Source organism: Schistocerca nitens, chromosome 3, assembly GCF_023898315.1.
Source record: "Schistocerca nitens isolate TAMUIC-IGC-003100 chromosome 3, iqSchNite1.1, whole genome shotgun sequence".
Lineage (NCBI taxonomy): Eukaryota > Metazoa > Arthropoda > Insecta > Orthoptera > Acrididae > Schistocerca > Schistocerca nitens.
In genome coordinates this window covers 254,735,370-254,757,341 of record NC_064616.1, presented here as the reverse complement: position 1 = coordinate 254,757,341, position 21,972 = coordinate 254,735,370, and positions in this window count along the sequence as shown.

Genomic DNA, 21,972 nt, shown 5'->3' with positions numbered 1-21,972 from the left:
ATTCCTGCAGTAGTGGGTGTTAGAGCTGCACTTTTTTTAGATTGAAGTCAGCTGATAGGTATTCCTGCTTAAGGGAAGTCTCTCTAACAAAGGAACCACTTTTGACAAAGCTTAGGTATCCGAGTAATGAGGGAATTAGTATATTTCATCAAAATATACAAGGTATTAGAGATAGAGTTAGTGAACTGCTTATAGATGTTGACTCTGAAATTATTGGTATATCTGAACACTTCTTAAATAAGGAAATAATTCAGAGGCTTCCTTTACCAGGATACAAGTTGGCTGGCAGCTTTTAGAGGAGCTCTTTGCGGTGTGGGGGAGTAGCCATGTATGTGAAAAACGACATCCCATTTGAGTCAATTGATGTTTCAAAGTACTGCACTGAAAAGGTGTTTGAATGTTGTGCAGGTGTGGTTAAATTTAACGGTGCTAAACTTCTAACTGTTGTTATTTATAGATCCCCAGACTCCGATTTCACAACATTTTTGCTAAAGCTAGAGGAGGTTCTTGGTTCACTTTATAGGAAATACAAAAAGTTAGTTATATGTGGTGACTTCAATATTAATTGTATAAGTGATTGTGCAAGGACAATGATGCTGGTAGACCTCTTTAATTCATATAATCTTATGCAAACGGTATTCTTTCCAACGAGAGTGCAAGGGAACAGTAGAACAACCATAGACAACATTTTTGTTCATTCCTCATTACTAGAAGGGCATTCTGTTAGCAAAAAGGTGAATGGCCTTTCAGATCATGATGCACAAATTTTAACTCTAAAAGATTTTTGTGCTGCAAAACGTGTTAAATATAGTCATCAGCTGTTTAGGAAAGCTGATCCAGTTGCTGTAGAGACCTTTGTAAGCCTTATCAAGGAACAAGAGTGGCAAGATGTTTATAGCGCTGATACAGTAGACGATAAATATAATGCTTTTCGCAAGACTTTTCTCGTGCTCTTTGAAAGTTGCTTTCCGTTAGAACGTTCAAAACAGGGTACTAGCACAAACAGGCAGCCTGGGTGGCTGACTAGAGGGATAAGAATATCTTGTAAACGTTAGAAACAGTCAAAATCTAAATGCAGCAGCCCATTACAAACAGTATTGTAAGGTGCTTAAAATGTTATTAGGAAGGCAAAAAGTATGTGGTATGCAGATAGAATAGCTAAATCTCAGGATAAAATTAAAACCATATGGTCAGTCGTAAAGGAAGTGTCTGGTCTGCAGAGACAGGTTGAGGATATAGAATCAGTGCGTAGTGGGAATGTCCGTGTTACTGATAAGTCGCATATATGTACAGTATTTAATAATCACTTTCTGAATATAGCAGGTGAACTAAATAGAAACCTAGTCCCAACAGGGAATCATATAGCGCTCTTAGAAAAAAGTGTTCCGAGACTGTTATCTGAAATGCTCCTCCATAATACTGACAAGACGGAGATTGAGTTAATAATTAAATCACTAAAGACCAAGAACTATCATGGATAAGACGGGATATCTAGCAGAATACTGAAGTATTGTTCTATGTATGTTAGCCCAGTACTTAGCCATATCTATAACTTTTCCTTTAGGAGTGGTCGGTTTCCTGACCGATTAAAGTACTCGGTAGTGAAGCCACTTTATAAAAAGGGAGACACTGATAATGTTGACAATTTTAGGCCTATTTCTATGCCATCGGTGTTTGCTAAAGTTATCGAGAAGATTGTATATACAAGGTTACTGGAGCATTTAAATTCACATAATTTGTTGTCAAATGTTCAGTTAGGTTTTAGAAATGGTTTAACAACTGAAAATGCTATATTCTCTGTGAGGTTTTGGACGGATTAAATAAAAGGTTGCGAACGCTAGGTGTTTTCTTTGATTAACGAAGGCTTTTGACTGTGTTGACCACAAAATGTTACTGCAGAAGTTGGACCATTATGGAGTAAGGGGAGTAGCTTACAATTGGTTCGCCTCTTACTTTAAGAACAGAAAGCAGAAGGTAATTCTCCGTAGTATTGAGAGTGGTAGTGATGTTCAGTCCCAATGGGGCACTGTTAAGTGGGGCGTTCCCCAAGGGTCGGTGCTGGGGCCACTGCTGTTTCTTATTTATAAAAATGATGTGCCTTCTAGTATTACAGGTGATTCAAAAATATTTCTGTTTGCTGATAACACCTGCTTGATAGTGAAGGATCTTGTGTGTAATATTGAAACAGTAACAAATAATGTAGTTCATGAAATAAGCTCGTGGCTTGTGGAAAATAATTTGATGCTAAATCACAGTAAGACTCAGTTTTTACAGTTTCTAACTCACAATTCAACAAGAACCGATATTTTGATCAGACAGAATGGGCATATTATAAGCGAGACGGAACAGTTCAAGTTCCTAGGCGTTCGGATAGATAGTAAGCTGTTGTGGAAAGCCCATGTCCAGGATCTTGTTCAGAAACTAAATGCTGCTTTATTTACCATTAGAACAGTATCTGAAATAAGTGACACTTCAACACGAAAAGTAGTCTACTTCGCATATTTTCATACGCTTATGTCGTATGGTATTATTTTTTGGGGTAATTCTTCTGATTCAAAAAGGGTATTTTTGGCTCAAAAACGGGCTGTTCGAGCTATACGTGGTGTAAGTTCGAGAACCTCTTGTCGACCCTTATTCAATAGTCTGGGAATTCTAAAATTGCCCTCACAGTATATATTTTCTTTAATGTCGTTTGTTGTTAGCAGTATTAGCCTAATCCCAAGAGTTAGCAGCTTTCACTCAGTTAATACTAGGCAGAAATCAAATCTGCATGTGGAATGCACTTCCTTGACTCTTTTGCAGAAAGGAGTGCAGTATTCTGCTGCATCCATTTTCAATAAGCTACCACAAGAACTCAAAAATCTTAGCAGTAGCCCAAACTCTTTTAAGTCTAAACTGAAGAGTTTCCTCATGGCTCACTCCTTCTATTCTGTCGAGGAGCTCTTGGAAGAGCTAAAAAATTAAGCAAATTCCAATGTTACAGTGTTGATTTTCTTTATTTAAACTTACGACTTGTCACCTGAATATGTTTTTTTTTTATATTTCATTTTACCTGTTTCTAATATCGTGTTATAATTTCATGTATTGACTCGTTCCATGACCATGGAGACTTCTCCTTAATTTGGTCCCACGGAAAAATAAATAAATAAAATAAAATAAAAGACACTGATATTAGCCTGAAAAAGAGGTACATCCATGAGTACTAGTGTCCCCCCTTATAGATTTCGCTAACAACCCTGCCAGTTTCCCCCTCCCTTTCCTATTGAGATGTAGGCCATGCCTTGTGAAATCCCCCCTATCAATAGCCTCGACAGGAACCAATCCAATGTCTGACAGAGTGGCCGCAATGGCACATTCATTCAGAATGTCGGCGTTTTGATAATCATTATTCACTATTGATGGTTCACGTGATTCCTAAGAGATGAGGTCGAAACAGATCAGTGAGAAATGGTGGGGGATATATCTATCTACCGTATCAAAAGTTCTGTGAGAAGCTGATAGACGAGATGCCTTGCGAACGACTTCTACATCGATCAAAGGACGATTATCGATTCTGCCATGGTGATGGGAACGTTGGCACAGTCACAATCGACGTTGCAGGAAGGGGGTAATGTACCATAAGCATCTTCGAGCTTCCGTCTGAACTCCCTTCACCCTTATAGGACAGTGCTTTCACGTGTAGCTAAAAAATGGGTGAGCTTTGACACGTACCCAATTCGTAATGGAGTAAGGCAACTGGAGATTGAAGTAAAGAAGGGTGTTCCATCATATTTGTACATAGGAAGACGCCGAGCGATCATAATCTGTGATGAGCAACCACGCACGTGTTCTGGGTGTCGGTAAGAGGGACACCTACGCTCGACCTGCATCCAGCGACGACTGGTACAACTGTCATGGGATGACTCTCACCCAACGTAACGTATGATGGCACTATCAGTGACATATGCGGTGGCACTACACAACAGTGTGGAAGTAAATGCAGATGGGCGACAGCAGCAGCAACCAATGGAGACAACGAACATCAATTGGGGGGAGCCTCCACCACTCGCCTCACCAGCGGCTGCCACTGGACCAACTTTGAGAGCTAGGGTCGCAGACCATCCCCAGATGGTCAGCAGCGATGGCCGACGCGCACGCTGTGGGTACAGCAGCGCTGACAATAGACGATGGAAGCGGCTACCAACTTACAAGTGTGGAGACGAGACAACGAAAGCTACGTGCGCCAAGGAGGAGAAAGAGGCGAAGATTACTTTCTGCTGTCGACAGTATCAGTCATGAAGGGACGACAGACGACAATGATGATCCTGTCCTGCATGCGGGTGACACCACAGATAATGAGACAACGATACATGAGCCGAAGAGAGACGACGATCTGGATGTCGCATCTGGCGGCCAGATGTGACTGGAGATGACAATCATCCCACACGCGATTAACGCTGTCGGGGACCATCATCTCCAGGCAGGCGTTGGAAGCATGCTAGCGAATTGAGCAACGGAAATGGAACAACAGAAAGGTGATGAAGTTATGAAAGAGGGGTCCTCAGCCCTCAAAGCAACGCACTGGAGGGGACTGATGGGTGATGAAATACCTGCGTGTGGGGCGAGTCGACCCGGGGAATTGGGAAGGGAATACCATCCGGTTCCTAATCGACACCGTTCTGTGATGGCGTTCTACGCCTGCTGATGAACGTACAACAGGCATACCGAATTAGGACCATCAGTATAAATGTTATATGGACACTGCTTAAGATTCAAGTGCTGAAGGACATGTTGAACGCACTGGACGTGGACACTGCATTCCTGCACCAAGTGCATTTCATGTCTCTGCTAGAATTTTATGGTTGCGACGCACATTACTCAGTGTATGATGAAGGCGGATGTGGTTCGGCGATTCTCATCCAGAAAGGAATACGAGTGGAGGAAGTGATGTCCCACCCTTTGGCACGAGGGATATCGGTCACTATCGACGGTGTTCTCTCCAATAACGTTGAAACGTCCCCTTAGAAAAATTAATGAATTATTGTGCTGATAAACCTCTTACATTATTTGATTTTCAAACAGCTGAGCAGAACTGAACGTACTCAGACATTTCGCTCTTTACCTATTCTGATCAACACTAAACTGACACACAATATTTTTAGCGCAACGCAATCTGGCTTTCCATAATCCCTACAAAAGAATGGCCCTGACTAACATTAACCTATACCTTTCACAAATCACTTACCTCACAAAAATTTTCGTTACTCGAAGTACTGCAATACAGCGAGCGCCACTACTGCCAGCTAAATAAAAGATACAAACTACTGAAGGCACTAACTACTGATAGGCATAGTTAGCAAATGAAAGATTTTGATAAAGAACAAACAATGTATTTACCTTAATAGTGTTCAAAAGTCATAATATATATAGCAGTTCATGACATCCAGTCTTACAAATTTACTGTCTCTGATGGACACACGTCCAGATCATCCGCTCTCAAAACTCCGCCATTTCTCTCCCCACATTCACCACTGCTGGCGGCTCACATCCAACTGCGCAACGCTACGCGCTGTTAACAGCCAACTGCCCAACTCTACAATAGCATATACTCCAACAATGAAAACCAACCACAGCCTTCACACAGCACAGTCAGTGATTTTCATATAGTGCTAAGTGGCGTTACCAACATAAAAACCTAAACAGCCTACTTACAACGTATGTGCCCCATCTCATTCGCTGAAATGACGGGAGAGGGCAGACTTTTACGCAATAGGAGTAGGCGCCATTGTTAGCCAGACGATAGGACGATGACGTACTGGGGGGGGGGGAGACTTCAATTGTGTCTTTGCGAGGAACGACCAAGTACTGACTTACGTTCCACGCGAGGAATTTCGTAGTTCGATCACTGAGATGGCACTTATCGACACCTGGGAACGGCGACATCACGACCACCTGGGCTACACTTATGTCACGAGACTCTGGGCGAGTATGTTCAACAGAGTGTACGCCACATACTGCCCACGACCGGCGACACTGGACGCAGAAATCTGGTACACGGCATTCATGGAAAACATGGTGTACATCTGTATGGTATTCCTTAAGTGGCAGAAGATATGGCGGAGCAGGAGCCTGTGGAAATTGATTACCACGCTGCTGCATAAGGACGAATGCCGTCGTTCTGTGGAGGAAATCTGCCAAACCTGTGAGCGCCGCCAACATTCGGTACTACGATGGTGGAGTCAATGTGTGAAACCAGCATTGCGACGGACTTTAATCTTTAATTCTTTACGGGAAAGGGGAGTCACGGTTGCATCGGCCGACGGTTGACTTTTATTTTACGGTCCTTAGAAAGTTGATGCTCCATTCCGTATCGCCGGAATTGCAGGCGATCATGAATAGAATTCAAGCCCAGATTTTACAGTCAAGGACAGGACGAACGGAAGGGGTCTTAGTGAGGGCAAGAATGATCCACGCCGTTGTTACCAGAACCCCCTCGATGTATCATGGGGTTCGAGAACGCCGACACTGCCGAAGAACTTTGATCAGGGAGGTCGACACTCAAGGAGTCCGGTTCTGCATGACACAGCACGTAATTGCCGTGTGTTCGGAGACTACGTCCGTCAGTTTTATGTCATCAAAACGGTGGGCCACGATACAGGGCACGAAGCACTCTTCGAATTGCCAGACAGAGGCAGCCGCTGGTGGTGGAACCTTTCTTCTCAGCAATCATGCAGGACGACCTAACGGAGGTCATTGCTCATTGAGCACCGAATAAATCGCTGATGCAGGACGTTTATAGATGGAATTTTATCGTACCTTTGCTTATGTCATGGGCTGCACGTGGATTGCGATGCATAATGTAGTTCTGTCGCCAGCGTTCAAGATAGCTGCTGAATTTGTGGACAGTGTCATCATACCCATCCCAAAGCCAAGTGGTGGAAAAAAGCTGGATGACTACAGGCCGCTAACCCTCATGAACTGTGACTACAGTATCTTCACGCCCGTTCTTCAAGTCCGTATGAAGCTATTATTTCAGAATTCCTGCTGATGGATCAAACTTTCTTCGGCGGTAGGAGTAGCATTCATGCGGCGCTAGGCAGTTAGCGGGACGTAGAGGCCTTGGCTGCGACCTGCCAACTATGGGGAGTGTTGATCTCTTTCGATTTTGACTACACATTTGACAGAGTGGATCACATGTCCTTGAGCGCAGTAATGGAAAGATTGGAAATCCCGCATGCATTTTTTACGATGATCATGCGGCTCTTACACGACGTGCGTTCGAAGGTGGTGGTGAACGGGAGGGGCGCGGACTGCTGTGTTGTGTTCGGTCGGTAAGACAGGGCTGCCCACTGTCGGTCCTGTTAGCCTATATACAATAACTTTGGAGCCCTGCCTCTATGGTTTCCGCAGGGAACTGGTGGGGGCGACGATGCGACTCCTGACCTTTCAATTCTTCGCTTATGCTGATGATATGTTATTTGTGTGGACGGGCGATGAAATATACATGGTACGATATAGGATAGCGGCGGGAAGCGTCCTCAAGCCCCGGCAGTCGCGTTAAGCAAATGTTGGTCGAGGATTACCACAGTGTGAGGAAGGTCGCTTACGTTGATGCCAACCATTAAAACTTAGGTATCACGTTCCACACAGGTGTACAGCGAATGGCGGCAGACATCCTGAAGATGACACCGACTTTGGTACATCTGTAACGTTTACGAACGTTGGAGATGGTACAGAAGGTCGCTTACGTAACTGTGTAGGTCTACTTGGCACCAAGATTCATACATGCAACTCACTTTCTACGCATAATGCACATGACGGCGACGAGACTGCAAGCAAAGTATGGCGCTTATGTCAATGCGGGCCACTTCTTTAAAATCCAGTACACAGCACTCACGATACCTTCAGGCGAGGGTGGCCTCAGACTGGTTAACGTGAATGACAAGGCGCGAGCGTTATACGTCTACATGATGTTCCGCCTGTGTTATGGGCAATGACACAGTCTTACTGGACTGCTGGCCGAAATACTGGCGGCCACATCAATGGTGCCACCAGTAACATCGGATCGAATATTCCGGAAGATGTCTCTTTGGAGCTGAGCTATGTTAGGGCGGACTTCCCAACGACTCGATCACCTATGTCGCGAGACATGTACCGCATCCTGCAGCGCTGCCGCCCGAGGAATGTCGTGGGACGGAAATAGCCGGATAAGGATTGGAGGCAGATATGGCGTATATTACAAGTATTACAAAACAATTATCTCTCGACATCTGTTCGGTTGTGGTGGTACGTAGTGGTTAATCGAAAATTCGCCGCGAACCAACGGCACCATGCGATTTATTTGGCAAATTCCCCATTATGTCTCAGCTGCATGACGGTAGACACAGATGAGCAACACTTATTCTGCGGTGGGGCGGCCCAGATGTGGCACCTGGCATGGCAGATGCTAGCCTTCCTGTTACGTAGACCCCCCACCACACACAAACACACACACACACACACACGTGACATCGCCGGATACCCTTTACTTTCCTTAAGAGATGTACTTCTCGGTATCTACGACAAATGCAGTGATTTGAATACGGGGGATGGAAGCCGGTTACCTATATGCCGACTTGGCCAAAGATAACTTGGCCTTCTGGGATTTTATTCAGGAATAACATGTGCAGCTGCAGCAGTATCGATGGTATAGGCAAGAGTTTGCTAATTACCTGCGACTGACATTACCCGACCCGCTGAGCAGATGGAGTGTACCGGGTGCGAGATGACCAAGGAATAAATACGAATTAAGTTTCCAACACACGGAACCGGAGTATTTCATAATGTTAAGATAACCCAGTCCCGCACCTCTACTAGCGAACGGTTCGGTACATGATTCTTTGCTTGTCGGGATATGGGGTGTGGCGTCCGCGTTATGAGTTTTGCTTGCTGGAAGTGCACGTTAGAGTTGTTTTCTTTCAGTGTATGTTTCGATATGCATGGCTACAAGCTGTCAAGTGATTAAACTGTACGATTTTTCTCGCCTTTCTGTTTCTCTTTTGTCATTTCAATCCAGTTAAAAAAACAGTTGTAACGTTCCCTTGCTGGCGCTTTTTTCATTTCCTGTCAAGAGATGGGAAACTGTGACCAGGCCTCAAAGCACGACCCCCGCCCACTCTGCCCCCGTCCTACTTGTAGGGAAAAAAAAGCAGCAAAGCTACGACTGCAAAGGCACTGACCAATGTAAGCAACACTCACGCCGCTTACGATGAAGTCGCGGATCACTTGGACTCTCAACCGTGAATAACTTCTCGTCTTACTACATGAGTGTGGCGGGGATACTAAAGATTTTAATTTAAACAACAAAGAAAATCAACAGTCTCAATGTTTTATGTTAACGCCTACAAAATTCACCCTTTTCTAGATTTTAAAACCATATGTAAAAGTTTCGTCTTTTAATCATATTTCTTTCGTCTTTGCGTATATTTTTAATGCTGTTGTCTGAAGAGCAGAATGAGGTACCGTTAACAGCCCACCCTCCACGCATATTGGGCGAGGAGGATGGAATAACAATAAAGGAAAAATATATTGCTTCCTCCACACAGATATGTGTGAAATTTTTACTGCCGTATGCATTAAAAATCTATAACTCTGATGTAAGTAACAGAGGCGTACAAATTTTCTATATATGTATACTCATTTATTTTACTTCAGTTTTTTTCTTGTAACTTTTATACCTTTTATTATATTTTTTACCAACAGCTAACTTGATAATTCTCAAGGGGGCGAAATTATCTAATCGCTAAATAATGAAATAAATTGACTATTTCAAAATAAAACAACCTATGCAAGAAAATGTCCTTCCTCAATAAATTCACAGCGGCTGTGTACCATACATACAAAAGACTATTAAAAATATTAAGATTATACTGGCTGTGTCTCTATCGGTCTTAGCTCATCCAAACCATACCTTCCCCAATCTTCGCGACACGCTTCAACTAAGTGTTACGTTCACGAAACGGTGGACGATAGAGGTTGCTTGACGGCTGATAATCCTCCTTGTCAGAAGTATTGTCCACCTGAGATCGCCGCGTAGAATGTGATCTACGTGGTACTGAGTCAAGAGTTTCTGTTTCCGTACATAAGCAATTATTTTTTATTTTCAATTCAAAACGAAGAAAGCTTAAAGTTTAAAGCCGTATCGACGTCGAAATAATTAGCGATGAAGCACCACCTCATATCAATAAGGACGCGAAGGAAATTGAGTGCGGTTTCTTTAAAGGAACGATCCCTGTTGTGACCCTAGATGATTTAGGGAGAGCATGGAAAAACTAAACTGGGAGGGCTGGACAGGGCTTTTGATACTTGTCTTCCCAAAAACGATTCCAGCATATTATTCACTGCACCATCACAGCCTGGTGTAAACGTTCAGTGTTTTCTCGAGCAGAGAAATACGAATACGCCAGAAAGATAGCACATGGGCTGAGGTTACAAAAGTCATGGATAACGATATGCTTATATACGGATGCCAGTAGTATCGCGTACTCAATGTATAAAAGGGCAGTGCATTGACGGAGCTGTAATTTATACCCAGATGATTCGTGGGAAAAGACTTCAGATGTGATTATGGCTGCACAGCGAGAAATAACAGACTCTGAACGCGAAATGGAAGTTGGAGCTAGACGCATGGGACATTCAATTTTGGAAATCGTTGTGGAATTCAATATTCCGTTATCTACAATATCAAGAATGTGCCGAGAATACCAAATGTCAGGTATTGCCTCTCATCACGGGTAAAGCAGTGGCCGACGACCTTCACTTAACGACCGAGAGCAGCGGCGTTCGCGTAGAGTTGTCAGTGCTAACAGACAACCAACTTTGTGAAATACCCGCAGAAATCAATGTAGAATGTACGACGAAAGTATCAATTACGACAGTAAGCCGAAATTTGGCGTTAATGGGCTATTGCAGTAGACAATCGACGCAAGTGCTTTTGCTAACAGCACGACATCACATGCAGCGCCTCTACTGGACTCGTGACCATATCGGTTGGACTCTAGACGACTGGAAAAGTGTGGCCTGGTCAGATGAACCCCGATTTCAGTCGGTAAGACCTGATGGTAGGATTCGAGCGTGGCGCAGAGCCTACGAGACCATGGATAAATTTGTTAACAAGACATTGTGCAAGCTGGTTGACTCCATAATGATGTGAGCCATGTTTAAATGGAATGGACTGGGTCCTCTGGACCAATTGAACCGATCATTGACTGGAAATGGTTATGCTCGGATACTTGGAGACCATTTGCAGTCATTCAGCGTTGGAATTTTTATGGAGGACAATGCTCCTTGACACTGGGTCACAAATGTTCGCGAATGGTTTGAAGAACATTCTGAACAATTTGAGCGAATGATTTGGCCACCCAGATCGCCCGACATGAATGGGACATAATCGAGAGGTCAGTTTGTGCATAAAATCCTGCACCGGCAACATTTCCGCAATTATGAACTGCTATACAGGCAACATCGCTCAATATTTCTGCAGGAGACTTCGAACGAGCAAAACGAAGTCTGACACGATATTGTAAGGTATCCCATGACCTTTGTCACCTCAGTGTAAAAGCCTGTTTCAGCAAAGCAGAGGTAAATATTTCGCCTACAATTCAAGTACAGTTTCAGCAGTAGCTCAATTACGAAAGTGAAGCAATGTATTATACATATTTGATTGTAGACTATTAAATATTTCACAAGAAATATCTATGAAAGCAGTATCACTCTTCGAGGGTGAAATAAAGTATTGCTCTCTTTTGAAATTTGTTTGATATACTTTATGGGCCAAATTACAACATAATTTGAGTTCTACGTTAACTGTAACCTATTAAATGATATTGCTCCTGTCGATGCGTTTTATGCAACCCGTAATACTATAGCTGGCCTTCGTAAATCACGTGCGAGATTTTCATACTCTCTCGCTCGCTACATGCAAACTATCAGCCTTACAGAGAAATGAACAGGACATTTTTGTAGGAAATTTAATGTAGTTAAATTTTGTACTGGTATACGTTTTTGCTACATACCGTAGTTTTCAAGTCATTCAATACAAAAGTTACCTTCAAACGCACTTACGTCTCACTCCCACACTCAAACCCCGCCGGTCAGGATTTCTGGTATGTTGCTCATGGCATTCCCTCTTACCACTGTGACTACCAAAATTATTTCGCGCATTCGACCTTACTTGGTCTTCATTGGCGAGCTTTATCACGCCACCGGTTTAGTCGAGCACTTGTAAATTGTGAAACTGACGTTTTTGTAAATATTACCTAACAGTTTTGTGAATTTAACAGCATAAAATAAACAATTGCATCGTTGTATTCGTCAGGCCTTTTAGCTATGAAATTACTGTGCATGTAAAAGTTAATTTTGGATTTGTCAACATAATTAATTTTAGTGTAACGTTTACAAAAGTCGTTTCTCTTTCATTACCCTCACAGGTACCTTTAAGTTAATACTGTTAACGAAATAGCCAACTACGCTGATGGCGTAATAGCCCAATTAATAGAGATCAAAGACGGTTGACTGTCCGGACTAGTTAATGTAGTCGGAAATTTTTGTACAGTGGTAAGATTGAGTACTAAAAACAACATACTAGAAATCCCGACTGGTAATGGATGAGTGTGGAGGGTGTAGGTGCGTTTGAAGGTCACTTCTGTACGTTTTTCCCGAATAACTCGAAAACCGTGACCTCTAGCGAAAACGTATCCCAGTACAAAATTTAATTACACTAAATTTCCTACAAAAAAGTCCTATTCATTTTTCCGTAGGACTAATAGTTTGCGCGTAGCGAGCGAGAGAATATGAAAATCTCTAGCCTGATTTATGGAAGCCAGATTTAATGTTACGGGTTGGATAAAACGGCATCCGTAGGGGCAGTCAAATCACCCTTTATAAAAAGAGAGTAATGTTCTTGACAGTAAAAAATAGTCTTGAATGCTGATGCACTTCGACAAGTCACTGACATGTAGTAGTGTTTAGTAACGTCGTGCTACGTCGATGTACTAATAAAGATACGTACGTCAGTAAGTGCATTGAATCTTGGGAGCGAAGCTAAGAGCACGACTGATTAAAAAAACGCGTCGACCAAGCAATGACATCATGTGAATTCCGCGTTCTCTGGTAGCGTGTATGCATGGCGTTCCCCACAGGAGACCGCGAGCGATGGAAAAGCGAGCTCGCCGGGCGGTACGCTGATGGGAGATTCAGTGAATGTGCCATCTCCCGCATAGCAGTGAGTGGCGTGTTGCGCGCCAGGTGCGATCGATGGAGACGCCGTCGAGACCGCCATTCCCACACGAAAACTTAGCAGTTCAGAAGTCGAATATGAAATCCAATCGGATATCAGACATGGAGAATGAGTATTTTAAAATAAGGTTGATAACTGGAGAAGCATTTCTAACGAAATTCCAAAACTCGTGTCTCTCCAAAAAAGCAGTCACTTAAGAGTTGGCTGACACTTTTTTTTTAATGCCACAACCGTCACTTATCGCAAATATTTGTTTATTTAATTACCGGTTTCGACTGGTTGAAGCTGTTCTGTCCGTAGTTGCAAGACGTGGTGTAAACACTACAGAAATTCACTGTTTTAGTTAAACATGAGCATATTTATTTACACTACATACAATGTAATTTAAAGTATTCATTACTCTTGAAATAACTGAATTGTTTGTACAATAAGGTTAATCACTGAATAAGTGTTTGTATCACTCAGTATCAGTAGAATTGTGCTATTTCGTAGTTGTTGTTATTTCACGCCGGCCGTGGTGGTCATGCGGTTATAGGCGCTGCAGTCCGGAACCGCGGGACTGCTACGGTCGCAGGTTCGAATCCTGCCTCAGGCATGGATGTGTGTGATGTCCTTAGGTTAGTTAGGTTTAAGTAGTTCTAGGGAACTGATGACCTAAGATGTTAAGTCCCATAGTGCTCAGAGCCGTTTGAACCATCTTTTGTTATTTCACCTGCTATTCTTCCGAGATCTGGGGCGGGGCTCGGTGTAACGCGTCTCAAACTGACGCGCAGACGAATACGTTACACTGAGGTGACAAAAGTCATGGGACAGCGATACGCATATATATATGGTTGATGGTAGTACCTCGCACGCAAGGTGTAAAAGGGCAGTGCATTGGTGAAGCTCTCATTTGTACTCAGTTAATTTATGTGAATGGTTTCCGACTTGCTTATGACCTCGTGATGGGGATTAACAGACTTTTAACGCGGAGTTGTATGGGACAGTCCATTGTGGAAATCGTTAGGGAACCCAAATTCCGAGCTACACAGTATCAAGAGTGTGCCGAGAATACCAAATTTCAGGCATTACCTCTCACCACGGGCATCACAGTAGCCGACGGCTTTCACTTAACGACTGAGAGCAGCGCGTTTGCGTAGAGTTGTCTGTGCTAACAGACAAACAACACTGAGTGAAAAAAAATCAGAAATCAATGTGGGACGTACGATGATCGTATCCGTTTGGTCAGCGTGACGAAATTTGGCGTTAATGGTGTTGTGAATTGGCAGGAGCCAATTCACGGGGTTTGGAGGAAGCCGAAAGGCACGCGTTTAAGCTCACGCAGGCTGGCGTGAGGTATGGAACAGGTAAAGTAATTATACTATCAAGAAAAGTACGTAGCTGCTGGAATACTTAACTTTAATCCATAATTGGTGAACATCGGTCTGACTGTACATGCATCCCAAGATAAATAACAAATAATAATGGCGCCTTGCTAGGTCGTAGCAAATGACGTAGCTTAAGGCTATGCTAACTATCGTCTTAGCAAATGAGAGCGTAATTTGTCAGTGAACCATCGCTAGCAAAGTCGGCTGTACAACTGGGGCGAGTGCTAGGAAGTCTCTCTAGACCTGCCGTGTGGCGGTGCTCGGTCTGCAATCACTGACAGTGGCGACACGCGGGTCCGACGTATACTAACGGACCGCGGCCGATTTAAAGGCTACCACCTAGCAAGTGTGGTGTCTGGCGGTGACACCACAAATGATATATGGCAGCAAACAAGCGACCCGAGTACCTTCGATAACAGAGCGACATCGTCTGCGGCGCCTGTCTTAGATTCGTGCCCATATCGTTTGGACCCTAGACGAAAGTAAAACTATGGACTGGTCGGATGAGTCCCGATTTTAGTTGGTAAGAGCTGATGGTAGGATTCGAGTGTGGCGCAAACCTCACGAAACCATGGATTCAAGTTACCAACAAGGCACTGTGCAAGCTTGTAGTGACATCGTAACTGCGTGGGCTGTGTTTATATGGAATAGACTGGGTCCACTAGTCCAACTGAGCCGGTCATTGTCTGGAAGCTGTTATGTTCGGCTACTTGCAGACCATATGGAGCTATTCAAGGACGTTTCCAGACAACGATGGAATTTTTTTAGATGACAATGCGCCATGTCACTGGGCCACAACTGTTCTCAATTGGTTTGAAGAACATTGTGGACAGTTCGAGCGGATGATCTGGCCACCTTGATTGTCCGATATGAATCCCATAGAATGTTTATGGGACATAATAGAGAGGTCAGTTCGTGCACAAAATCCTGCACCGGCAACACTTTCGCAATTATGGACAGCTTCAGAGTCACCATGGCTCAATATTTCTGCAGGGTTCTTCCAACGACTTGTTGAGATCGTGCCACGTTGAGTTTCTGCATTATTCCGGGCAAAAGGAAGTCGGACATGATATTAGGTGGTATCCCATGACTTTTGCCACCTCATTGTACTTGCAGTGAGTCGAAGCATAGACGGTGTCCTCTGGTGCTGTCGTTAATGCCATGCATTGGAAGACCGCGAGCCCTGGGGAGAGTGGTGCTTGCGATGGCGCGTTGGCGGCATGTTTAAATAAATCTTCTTCCGCGGTGATATGACAGGCGCGTGGTGCGGCTTGTGCGGTCGAGAAAGACGCCGTCGATACTGCAGAAACCGTTTCTAGACAGCAGGAAAATTTTCAACAAGTTGTGGGACGTATCTCAGAAAGACAGTTTCAAGTCCCCGTCAAATGTGTTCATAGCAAGAAAAAGAAACGTTAGGTTTAGCGAGGTCCAAACAAATCCGATTGCGAACTTATATGGGCAACAGTAAATGACGGCACTCGGATCTACGACTTCATGTTACAGTTGCTGAAGTCGTCCTGGTAGCAAGAACTGTGTACCTTAGCTGCTGTCGCACTACAAGCCCTCATCAGCGCTAGGAATGGGAAAACCCGTCCGTTTAAAACCGATACCTCCATTTTAACTCTGAGTAATCGGTGCTTTTCGGTGTTTGCTTGGTCTCGGCGACTACAGATTTTTCTCATTTTTTACAAATAACCGAGAAAAAAACCGGCATAGGAATCTGTCATAATAGCAATGCTAAAATTGTGGTTTTTAAATAAAACCTTTTTTACCGACGAGTTGTGTTTATCCGTAAAAATTTCCATTGGTTTGAAATATTACGTTATTATAGAAAATGGGGAAAGCGATAAATGCTATATTAATAACAACGGACACAGTCAGAAGCTCGCAACAAACACATGGCGTACGAATCGGCACAGAATTGCTGAGACTCTAATGAACCTGTTGCGGTGTGATGCGGCCTATTAGATGGCACGAGTCTATGTGCAGTGTGCACGCTTGCCCCAGCCTGTTCTATACGTAGTTTCTCGTTCTCGTCTTCGGACATTGGTTGTGTTTCAGAACGGTACCATCCTTACTTGCGAAGCATTTTACGAAGTGTTGTACTAATGAAGCACAATGTTCCATTTGCCTTAAAAGATTAAAGACAGCAGGAGGCACAACAAACTTGTGACAGTATATAATTAAAAAACATCTTCATTGTTCCTAGGAAGGGAAATTTGATTGATATACGAATAATTTTATTGATGTGCAATAAACTTGGGATTATAACTGAGCCCTTACTTCTGCGGTTCCTTCAAGGAGAAAAATTGATACCATCCAAAAGTAAGGACGCAGAAAATTCATCAACTTAGGACCTTCCCCTCTCACCATCGCTGCACCCGTGTCCTCTACCTTCGCCATCTTTGCTGGACACAATGAGATAGATTTCTCCCACAGCCTCAACCGCATGTCGATCTAGATCTCCTACTCCTTCACTTCCATTAGAAATTTTCAATCTTTGTTCAAAGTCTTCGTTTGTTACTTGTAATAACAGCAATAATACCGAAAATCGATTATTTTAGAAACCGGTTACTTTGATCGGTTTTAACAGTCAGGTTAAACTGGAGATGATAAAACGGGTATAACCGAAAACCGGTTGTTCTCGTGTTAACCGCCGTCCGAAGTATTACAAAGTTAAAGTTTATCCATTACGGACATTTTAGAACGCGTGACTGTTAAAAAAATGGTTCAAATGGCTCTGAGCACTATGGGAATGAACTTCTGAGGTCATCAGTCCCCTAGAACTTAGAACTACTTAAACCTAAATAACCTAAGGACATCACACACATCCATGCCCGAGGCAGGATTCGAACCTGCGACCGTAGCGGTCGCGCGGCTCCAGACTGTAGCGCCTAGAACCGCTCGGCCACCCCGGCCGGCCGTGACTATTAATTGAATGTAAATACATAAAACTGCAACCAGTCACTTTTGTGAATAGTTATTTATTATTCCATGAACCGGTTTTCATACCTTTTCAGGTTCATCTTCAAATGGTTTTCTGGAAGTTACATATATATTTCTAGCATAATGCTGGATGTTGTCTCTGTGACGAGAAGATGGAACATACTTTAACGCCATGAGTATTGTTTATCTGTCGATATGGACGCAAAATTTAGTTTTGTGCTTACTGCGATAGTACTGGCGGCATTTTTCATTTTTCTGTTAGTGTCAATCCGTCTGCTTTCATTGTGATGGCCATTTGGTACGTCAATTCACAACTTTTACGCAATATATCCGTTTACACTGTGATAACGAAACTTTGCCAGTATCCTGCATGTGCTATGCAACTGTTGGCTGTTGCAAGGCTCTTGACACGAATATGTGACTTAGACATATTTTGCTCAGAGGTGTTGTTTGTTTTTGTTTGCATGCATTAAAGTCGATATATGGGCAAATACTTTAATCAGAAGTGGCGTTAACATTCGAGCTCAATATAAAATAGATAAATAAACAAATTACTACAAGAAAAAGCTTCAGATGCTCTGATGTCTTATTTCTATTCGTATATTAACGTGCAATACAGTCAATTTATGAGAAAATACTTTAATCAAGATCGGCATTAACACGAATTCAAAGGAATAAAATAATACAATGAAATGCAGCTGTTTGTATGACCATGAACTTTATATTTAAGTTTAAAACAATAACAAAACTTCAAATGAACCGCTGACTTATTTCTACCGTTACATTAACATGATCTGGAATATTAGTAAGATCAGATTCCGTTTATTTTAGCTAGAAGTAATATGTATAAAAGTTATAGTATTTGTAATGAATAAAGCTGTTTGTATGGCCACGAACTTTATATTTAAAACCAAAAACAAAAGTTGAAATGAAGTGTTGACTTATTTCTGTTCTTAGAAGAAGTCCCCCCCCCCCCCCCCCCCTCCCCATCGATTCGCCCTCCGGTTAACGTCTGCCACATTAGCCGCCGCTCACATACTCCGGGCCTTCCTTATTGATTACAGTTACCTCCTGGGAGAGTTGTCAGTGATCAGGCAGCCCAGATCGAAGGACATTACTCGCTGCTTCCCACCACAACGTCCATTTAACGTGACTGAACAGAAATACCCGGCGATACGATAGAGCCGGCCGGGGTGGCCGGGCGGCTCTAGGCGCTAAAGTCTGGAACCGCGCGACCACTACGGTCGTAGGTTCGAATCCTGTCTCGGGCATGGATGTGTGGGATGTCCTTAGGTTAGTTAGGTTTAAGTAGTTCTAAGTTCTAGGGGACTGATGACCTCAGAAGTTAAGTCCCATATTGGTCAGAGCCATTTGAACCATTTTTGATACGAAAGAAGAACGTTTCGCGTGTGATTCATCACTTCTCTATTCCTACGGCGGAACGGGCTCAGTGATATATCGTAGTGAACGGTAAATTCCCGAATCGTCAACGGCTGCAGGCTATTCATCTGGCAAACACGCCGCTATGGCCCCACTGAGCGGTCACCGACTCCGGCGAGCATCGTTTGGTTTGTGGCACAGCGATTGAGTGTTGGCTTTTTAACGAGGAAGATGTTAGCCCTGTACCACGCACACAGCACAGTGCCACCGCCTTGCTTTTCGCCGAAGGAACCTATTTCACCCCTACCAGGAGAAACGCAGTGAAATGAATAAAAGGGATGGCGATACATTATCTTTATCGAGAAGGTGGTAAGCATGTCTTAGAGTTTTGGTATGTACTACAAGAGAGACATACGATCCTACAGCGACATGAACAATATAGAACAAGTTTCGCCAATTATTAAGAAGCATTATTTGCAGACGCTCCAGCTAGTTTGAGAGTTCCATGTGCGAGACGAGGAGTATGAAGATAATGTTCAGTTACAACGCCAAGTTCACGCCTGAGGTACTCAGGGGCTATGCTACTATTTAACAAAAAGACAACCTGCATTTGCCCACTGGTTCGTTGCAGGGCCCTGTTTCTCGTGTGTCTTCGCACATAAGACGGCCAAGGACGCCTTGTTTGCCCCTGTTTTCTTTTCCGTTTAGATTCGTGGAAGAAATGTTTGTAACCACGTAATTTATTATACGAAAAATAAAGGGAGGCGATAAATCAATTAAAATTTTTTTACAGTGAACAACATACTGTGGTCTATTTTGTGTAGTGAGTGGGCAGAGAACTAGACTCCTGCTCTGGATGTCTCGATTTCAATTCCGAGTACGCACAGAAATTTTCTTATTCTAGTATCTCCAGGACGGATCCAGGACCATTCAACCTGTTATCAAACCAGCACTGGCAGTATTTTCTGGGGGTAAAACGTAGTTTGGCCGAGGAACTCCCCGCCCCCCCTTTTTTTAGTGACACAGCGAGGAAAGGCTCCGCTGTACGTGCTTTCAGGCCAATAGCGCGGTCACGGGCTTTTTTAAGCATTCCGAGACGATGAACCTCCATGTTGGTATTTGTACCAGGTCCTGGGTCAGGATAGAGGACATCATTTAAAAACTGGATTATTCAAACGTCAATCACTGTTTAACTGAGAAAAGATTAGCCACTTAATTTCTGAAACGTAAACTACATCTAATAAATAGGTAGCATTGCCTAGAATTGACTGACGTTCCAGGACACAACTTAGGTGTTTGCTGACTTTTTTACAGTAGGGAGAACGCTTGTGCGAGGTTTGCCTTGGCGGCGCTGTTAACTTGTTACCATTTGACCAACTTCCACACGTGCTATGCCGTTGAAGTCCTACTCGCAGTCTCTTTCCAAAGTATACTCAACAAATTTCAACTTGCTCTTTTCTCACATGGTATACTGCCAACTATAGACGAAGAGTGACAGGCAAAGCCCATATTTCTAGATTTTCGAAAAGCATTTGACACGGTGCCCGCTGCACACGGCTAATAATGGTACGAGCATATGGAATAAGTTCCCAGAGATGTGAGTGGCTCGAAGACGTTTTGAATAATAATAGAACCCAGTACGTTTCCCTCGACGGCGAGTGTTCATCAGAGACAGTGGTATCGTCAGGAGTACCCCAGGGATGTGTGAGAGGACCGCTGTTATTTTCTGTAAGCGTGAATGATATGGCAGGGTGGGCAGCAGTCTATGTTTCCTGATGATGCTGTGATATATGCGAAGGTGTTGTCGTTTAGTGACTGTAGGAGGGTACAAGACGACTTTGACAAGATTTCTAATTGGTGTGATGAATGGCAGCTTGCTCCAAATGTAGAAAAACGTATGTTAATGCAGGTGAGTAGAAAAAACAAACCTGTACTCATCGAATACATCATTAGTAGTGTCCTGCTTGACACAGACACGTCATTGAAATATCTAAGCGCAACGTTGCAGAGCAAATATGAAATACACGGAAGCGCCAAAGAAACTGGTTTAGGTATGCATATTCAAATGGTTCAAATGGCTCTGAGCACTATGGGACTTAACATCTATGGTCATCAGTCTCCTAGAACTTAGAACTACTTAAACCTAACTAACCTAAGGACATCACACAACACCCAGTCATCACGAGGCAGAGAAAATCCCTGACCCCGCCGGGACATGCGTATTCAAATACAGAGATATGTAAGCAGGCAAAATACGGTGCTGCCGTCGGCAGCGCCTATATAAGTCAACAAGTGTCTGGCGCAGTTGTTAAATCGGTTACTGCTGCTACAATGGCAGGTTATCAAGATTTCAGTGAGTTTGAACATGGTGTTATAGTCAGTACACGAGCGATGGGACACAGCATCTCCGAGGTAGCGATGAAGTGGGGATTTCCCCGTACGACCATTTCAGGAATGTACCGTGAATATCAGGAAACCGGTAAAACATCAAATCTCCGACATCACTGCGCCCGGAAAAAGATTCTTCAAGAACGGGACGAACGACGATTGAAGAGAATCATTCATCGTGACAGAAGAACAACCCTTCCGCAAAGTGCTGCAGATTTCAATGCAGGGCCACCAACAATCGTCAGCGTGCAAACCATTCAACGAAACATCATTGATATCGGCTTTCGGCACCGAAGGCCCACTCGTGTACCCTTGATGGCTGCACGATACAAATCTTTGCGCCTCGCCTGGGTCCGTCACCGACATTGGACTGTTGATGACTGGAAACATGTTGCCTGCTGGGACGAGTCTCGTTTCAAATTGTATCGAACGGATGGGCATGTATGGGTATGGAGACAACCTCATGAATCCATGGATCCTGCATGTCAGCACGGGACTGTTCAAGCTGGTGAAGGCGCTGTAATGGCGCGGGGCGTTGGGCAGTTAGAGTGATATTGGACCCGTCACACGTCTAGATACGACTCTGGCAAGTGACACGTACATAAGCACCCTGTCTGATCACCTACATCCATTCAT